The sequence below is a fragment of the Procambarus clarkii genome, unplaced genomic scaffold, assembly GCF_040958095.1.
Source record: "Procambarus clarkii isolate CNS0578487 unplaced genomic scaffold, FALCON_Pclarkii_2.0 HiC_scaffold_119, whole genome shotgun sequence".
Taxonomy (NCBI): Eukaryota; Metazoa; Arthropoda; class Malacostraca; order Decapoda; family Cambaridae; genus Procambarus; species Procambarus clarkii.
Window position 1 is genome coordinate 1,113,951 of NW_027189152.1, and position 7,251 is coordinate 1,121,201.

Consider the following 7,251-nt stretch of genomic DNA (forward strand, 5'->3'; position numbering starts at 1 on the left):
AGGACTGGCCATAATTGTCTGGACAGGAAAGAGTGCGTGAGTTTGGGAAAGGGAGTACTGGTCATAATGGTCTGGACGACATGATATCTTGACCAAAGACACCGGGACCATGATGGAGAGCGTGAGTGTGGGGGATGAAGTACCGGTCATAATGGTCTGGACGCCATGATATCTTGACCAAAGACACCGGGACCATGATGGAGAGCGTGAGTGTGGGGGATGAAGTACCGGTCATAATGGTCTCATTATGTCGCTGCCTCAGAGGGGAAGCTAAGAAGTAAGTAATTATCAAAAGAAGGCACCAAACCGGGAAGGCTATGTAGCACCATCAAATGCGCAGAATAATCAGAGGGCGCTAAATATCACCAAGGATGCCAATACGAGAACAAAAATGCATAAGGCGAACGATATCAAAAGTATCCGAGTCACCAAGAATTCCACTGAGGGACAGGTGACCGCGAGGGGCGGTCGGAAAGCAAGACATACGCTCGTCCTGGAAGTCAGGACATTCAAGAAAGACATGCACGACCGTAAGATCGGTTAAGCGAGTATGGCCAATACACAACCTCGCCAGAGCTGTTTCCCATCGCCGGTTATGGTGATAGGAGGACGGCCACGAGGAAACACAACATTTAAGAGTACGGAGTTTGTTACCAGTAACAGATGACCAAGAAGCCTGCCAACGGATAAGGACGGAGGAATAGATAACCGGGTAAAAGTCGGAATATGGAATACCTTTACGAGAGATGGGACAAGAGCGGACAGCTTCCTTGGCGGCAGCATCCGCACGCTCATTTAAAGACACACCAATATGGCTTGGAACCCAACAAAACTCAACCGACTTAAATTTACTGTGAACAAGAAACAGCCAATGCTGGATCTCGACAACTACTGGATGAACCGGATTAAAGGACCCGAGAGCCATGAGGGCACTACGAGAGTCAACAACAACTACAAAGGAAGACTGACAACGAGAAAGCAGGAGACGAAGAGCATAAAGAATAGCATAAAGCTCCGTTGTAAAGATGCTAGTTTCCAGAGGTAAGCAACACATATAAGTGCGATCAGGAAAAACAACAGAGTAGCTAACACCGTCCGCAGACTTAGACCCATCGGTGAAGACAGAAATGGAGCTGGAGTGAGAAGAAAAGTGCTCAAGGAAAAGGCGTTTTAGAACCGTAGGAGGGGTAAAAGCTTTAGTAATACGGGTCAAGGAAGTACAAAACCGCGGAAGAGGGACTCTCCATGGGGGCAAAGAAGGAACAACACGAGGAGAAACATTAGAAATATGAACGGAAAGAGAATCCTGTAGGCGAGATAACCGGACAGAAAGAGGGAGGTGGTGAAGAGGTACAGGAACCGCAGGAGGGGTAAAAGTTAAAGCACGACAGAGGCGAGAGGAAGGATGTTGTAAGGACCGCGCAAGATAGCGAAGACAGTTGCGATCACGGCGGTCTTAGAGAGACAGGAAGCCAGTGTCAACATACAAGCTAGGGACGGGAGTCGAACGAAAGGCACCAGAACTGAGGCGCAACCCAGTATGGTGCAAAGCATCAAGACGGCGAAGAGTAGAAGGAGAAGCAGACGAGTAAGCAGGGCAACCATAATCGAGCTTAGACAGGACGAGAGAGGAATGTAAAGCAAGGAGAGTGCGCCTATCTGCCCCCGAAGAAGTATGAGACAAGACCCGAAGGAGGGTAAGGGCCTTAGAGCACTCAACACGGAGGTAAGAGATATGGGGAGACCAAGACAAACGAGTGTCAAGGAATAACCCCAAAAGCTTCGCTGGAATCTGTGTACTCAAGGGGATGACCATAAAGTGACAAAGAGGGACGAAGAACGACCCGTTTCCGCGTAAACGTCATGGCACAAGTCTTAGAAGTAGAGAACTTGAACCCATGATCGGTGGCCCAAGACGACACAGCATCAATTGCAAGTTGAAGCCGGCGCTGAAGGAGAGGCGAATCATCACCCTGACAGCAAAGGGTAAGATCATTGACATAGAGAGCGGAGAAGACACCTGAAGGAAGAGAGGAAAAAAGACCATTGAGGGCAACCAGAAAAAGAGTAGTGCTCAGAACACTACCCTGGGGCACACCTTCGTATTGCTGAAAAGAGGCAGAGAGAGCGGTACCAAGGCGCACCCGAAAGGAACGACGAGAGAGGAAGCTGCGGAGAAAGAGAGGGAGATGACCACGAAGGCCAAAAGAATGAAGTTGAGATAGGATATGATAACGCCAAGTGGTGTCGTAAGCCTTTTCCAGGTCAAAAAGGACGGCAACAACGGAGGTCTTCGCAGCAAAAGCAGTACGAATATAGACCTCCAAGTTCACCAGGACATCTGTCGTGCTGCGGCACTTGCGGAAACCAAATTGAGAAGGGGAGAGGAGGTGATGGTGTTCCAGGCACCACATCAGACGAACGTTAACCATACGTTCAAAGAGTTTGCAGACAACTTGTGAGGGCAATGGGGCGAAAGTCCTTAGGGGAAGTACCCAGAGACCCAGGTTTGCAAACAGGGAGGACAACGGCATCGAGTCAGTCCTCAGGGACTGACGACTCCCAGATCCGATTATACAGACTCAGTAAATACTGAGACGTGCACGGAGGGAGATGGCGAAGCATCTCATAATGAATACCATCGGAGCCCGCCGCCGTAGAACCGCAGAGGGCCAGGGCAGAACGAAGTTCAGAGAGAGTGAAGGGATCATTATAGGGAAGCCGAAGACGGGTGCAGAAATCTAAAGGACGAGACTCAAGGACACGTTTACGAAGAAGGAAAGATTGCAAAGATGAAGACCAGAGCTAACAGAAGAAAAGTGGGAACCCAGTTCGGAAGCGACCTGCAACGGGTCCGCCACAAGAGTATCATGGAGGTGAAGGACCGGTGAAACATCAGGAACGAACTTACCCGCTATCTTGCGGATACGCTTCCAGATCTGGGGCAGAGGAGTTCGGACGTAATTGTTGAGACATAAGATGCCCAACATTCACGTTTAGCCGTACGGATGGCCCTACGGGCCACCGCACTCGCTTTCCGAAAAAAAAAGAATCGGCCGTCTGCCGACGGCGGTGCCTCTTCCAGGCTGCACGCTTACAGTGGACAGCCCGGGCACAATCCGCATTTCACCAGGGAACGCACTTCCGCGGACCCCGAGAGGAAGAGCGAGGAATAGAGCGGAGGGCAGCGGTGAAGACAGTGTCATGAAAAAGGAGGAGAGCGCGAGGGAGAGGCAGAAGGGAGAGGTCAGAGAGAGCAGCACTGAGGGTAAATAGGTTCCAGTCCGCTTTAGCAAACTGCCACCTAGGAAAAGAGAGGGAAGGGGGAAACGAGAAAAAGGAAACAAGGATAGGGAAATGATCACTGCCATGGAGGTCATCAGGAACCTGCCACGTGAAATCTAAGTAAAGAGAAGAGCAGAGAGAAAGATCAAGACAGGAAATGGTGCGAGTCCGAGAGTCCAAATGAGTGGGCTCGCCAGAATTCAGAAGAGACAGGGAAGAAGAGAGGAGAAACGGCTCAAGAAGGCGACCCCGGGTATTCATCAGAACATCACCCCAAAGAGAATGACGACAATTGAAGTCACCCAGCAGGAGCACAGGCTCCGGCAAGGAGTCCGAGAGGTGTTTCAAGTCAGGAAGAGAAAGCGGGACACTCGGGGGGAGATAAATGGAACAAACTGTGTACCATTTCCCCACAAAGATACGAGCAGCAGAACAATGGAGAGGCAAAGGAAAAAGTAAAGGAACAAAGGGAACTTCAGCGCGGATCAAGAGAGCAGAAGAATTAGGAGCCCCAGCAGGGGCTTGGGGGGGGGGAGGAGAGAAAGGAATAGCCACGAAAACGACCAGGACGAGCACCAAGCATCGGCTCCTGGAGACAGACACAAAGGGGCGAAAACCGCAAAATCAGAAGTTGGAGTTCGAGGAAATTGGCGTAATAACCTCGAGCGTTCCATTGAAGAATAGACATCGACGAGAAGGGAAAGGACAACAGAGAACATGGAAGAAACAAAGGCGAAAGAGCAACATATCACGTTAAAGAATATCAGGGTCGGGATCAGGGTCAGCAAAGTCAGGGTTTGGGGGCATGGGTAAACTGAGCAAAGACGGAGGGAAGGAAGCGGGAGAACAGACCAGAGGTTGGCGGGCGGGGTTAGGAGGAGGAGGAAGAGGAGGAGACAACGAAGAGGAGCAGTCAAGGACAGCAGCAGGAAGAGGGGGAGTAGAAAGAGGGAGCGCACCTCAGCAAGAGCAGCAACCAAAAGGGAAGCAGGGGCCAAAGAAACCTTCATAGCAGGAACAGGGGGTGCAAGCACAGAAATGGGAGGGGAAGGAGCAACAGAGCCAGAAGTAGGGGCCAAGGAAGAAAGCGAAGCCTTCTTACCCGCCGGGGAGGAGGAAGGAGAGGAGCCAGGCTTACGCTTCTGACTTAAAGAGACCGGTGTCCCAGCAACTACGTACCCGGCAACGGATTCCAGTGTCTCAACAGAAGAAGCTGAACGAGAGCACACACGACGGCCGTTAGGAGAGCGATGGACATCCGCCTGCACCGACAGGCGGCGGGGAGAGCCAGTAGATGGAGGAAGAGGATGGGAAGGAGGATCGGAGGGAGACGAGGAAGAAGACACAAGAGACATGACAGACCGGGTAGAAAGAAGGGGAACCCCAGACAGAGGACCAGGAGGGGGACCCTTCGGGACAGAACTTAAAGGAACAGAGAAGGGGGCAGTGGGCGTATCAGGGTCCAAGGCCCGGAAACGGTTGTGAGTCTGAGGAAGGTGGGAAGGACGAGGAGAGGAAGAGCGCAACACGCGAGCATAAGAGACGTTAGCATAAGGCGGGAGCCGGCGAACCTGGCTCCTCGCCTCAGGAAAAGATAAACGCTCCCAGTGCTTCAAGTTGAGGACGGCCGCCTCAAGCTTGTAATGGACACACGCACGGGAGAAGGTAGGATGGGCCTCACCGCAGTTGAGGCAACGAGCTTGGGGAGAAGTGCACTCCGACTTAGAGTGACCTTCACCCCCACACAAAGGACAGAGAGAGACAGTCCCAGAGCAGCGGAGGGCACCATGCCCAAACCTCCAGCACTTATTACAAAGCCGAGGAGAAGGGATATACTCCTGGACAGAGCACCTGGCACCAGCAAGAATGACAGAGGATGGAGGGGTCCTACCATCAAAGGTGATCTTCACAACACGAAGGGGTTGACGGCGACGACCACGAGGGGGACGAGTAAACGAGTCAACCTGGAGGACAGAATGACCTTGGGCATCAAGGATATGCCGAATATCATCGTGGCAATCCTGCAGATTCCGAACACCGGTTGCAACATGGGGCCGGAGGAGAATAGTGCCAACACTGGCATTCATCTGAACGTTCTTGGAGACTCGAACAGGGATCTCGCCAAGGCCAGAAAAGGCTGCCAAGCGGGAAGCTGCATCCTGAGAAGGAGCAGCAATGACACGTGTACCGAGACGAGTGGGGTTAAAGGTAACAGACGCATCCACGGAATCAACAAGATGCCGATGGAGGGAGAAATCGTCAGGAGGCGCAGAATCAAGAGGGAGGAGATCAAAGTATTTGGCCCATGAAGCGGGACCAAACAAGGCCTGATACGCGGCAGTACGGGAAGGAATCGAGCGAGTGCGGCCGGGGCGCGAACGGCGTTGAGAACCCCTAGAGAGAGAGGGGTTAAAAGACGAAGTAGTCACAACGAGAGACTTAGCCGCACCAGGGGACGAAGTGGTCACCACTGGGGGCTGGAGGCTCGACCCAACCACAAAGGAGGGAGGGGAGCTGGGGGAAGAAGTCAGGACGGTCAAAGGAGGAGCAAGGTCGGGGCCCAACGCAGCAGGAGCTACAGAGCCTGGTCTTCCAATACAGGCCGACTCGGGGGCTTGGTCGCCCACCCCACGAGCCTGAGAGGGTTCAACGGAAACATTTATCGACATAGACACGAAGAGAAAGAAATTCATCCACGAATGTGCCCCATACCCACCATGGAGCCACAATTAGAGGCAGGACACCCAACAGGAAGCTATCGCCGATCATGCCAGGGTCCCCTAGGAGTGCGTCGTGAGTATACGCCCCACAAACGCCACCTTAAGAACCGTCAGTCCGTCGAGATCGGGTTCAGCGACGAAAGCGGGGATTGACAATAAAAGGTTTCCCTCGCTCGAGACGTCGGGTACAACAGTTCTACGGGTGCAAGAGTATGCCTCCTCAAGCACCCGGGCGTCAAAATAGAAGAAGTCCAAAGAAAGATCCAAAACAAGCAAACGGTCGGCAGGAAACGACAAGCAGATAGGAGAAGAGGGGGAAGAAAAACGAAACAGAAGGAAAAGGAAAAGGTGCCCAGCAGAATTGGAGAGGACGGTAGCAGGAGCACAAGGCTAGAAAAGGACAGAGGACTGCCCCAAGGAGCATCACACTCCGGCAGCCACCCACTAAGACCCCCCCCCCCCCCTCACGGCCAATGGAAATTTATAACTCCTACAGCACCGTGGCAAGGAGGATTTTACGAGTGCATGGAAGACACTGTGAAGAAATAAGAAAATCTTTACACAGTGATACGGTAAAATGACTAAGTGCAGTAGATTAGGGCAGATGGAATGCCACGAACATAAAAACGAAAAAAAGGAAACAAATTAAAATAAAACTGCTATGGTGACTTCTTCACGGTGTGGTAAATGTAGGATAAAATACAGGAAACTGGAAAAATTTAATTACTTTAATTACGAAAAAATTCATTTTAACAAACTGACAAAATTAATGAAAATAAGCCAACAATCAAAAATCAAAATAGAAAACACTCAATCAGGCAAGTTAACCTTACATTAAAGTACTTAAAATAAATGGTGCTGAAAATACTGAGTACTGGCTGCGTAAATCTACCAGCACTCAGGAAAGTGTGGGAGCAAGTCTAGCAATTTGAGCTCTGAGGAGTATTCTGCTGGTGGTGGTGGTGGTAGGCGTCTATTTATATGGGACTGGACCAATGTAGGTGGCGCTGGTGTGACGATAACTGGGAGCCGGCTCAGACAAACTAGCAGAGTGCTTGTTCACGGTCAGTGGTGTGAGCTGGCCACAACCAGGTGTGTTGGGGGTCACGGGTATTGGAGAGTAGGGTGGAGTAGACGTCTGAGCACTAGTTCTTGCTCTTGCTATAAATTCTTGAATATGCAGACGTGGTGGTAGAACAAGTGATGATGGAACAGGCTCAATCTTCTTCTCTAGGGAGAACCTTGT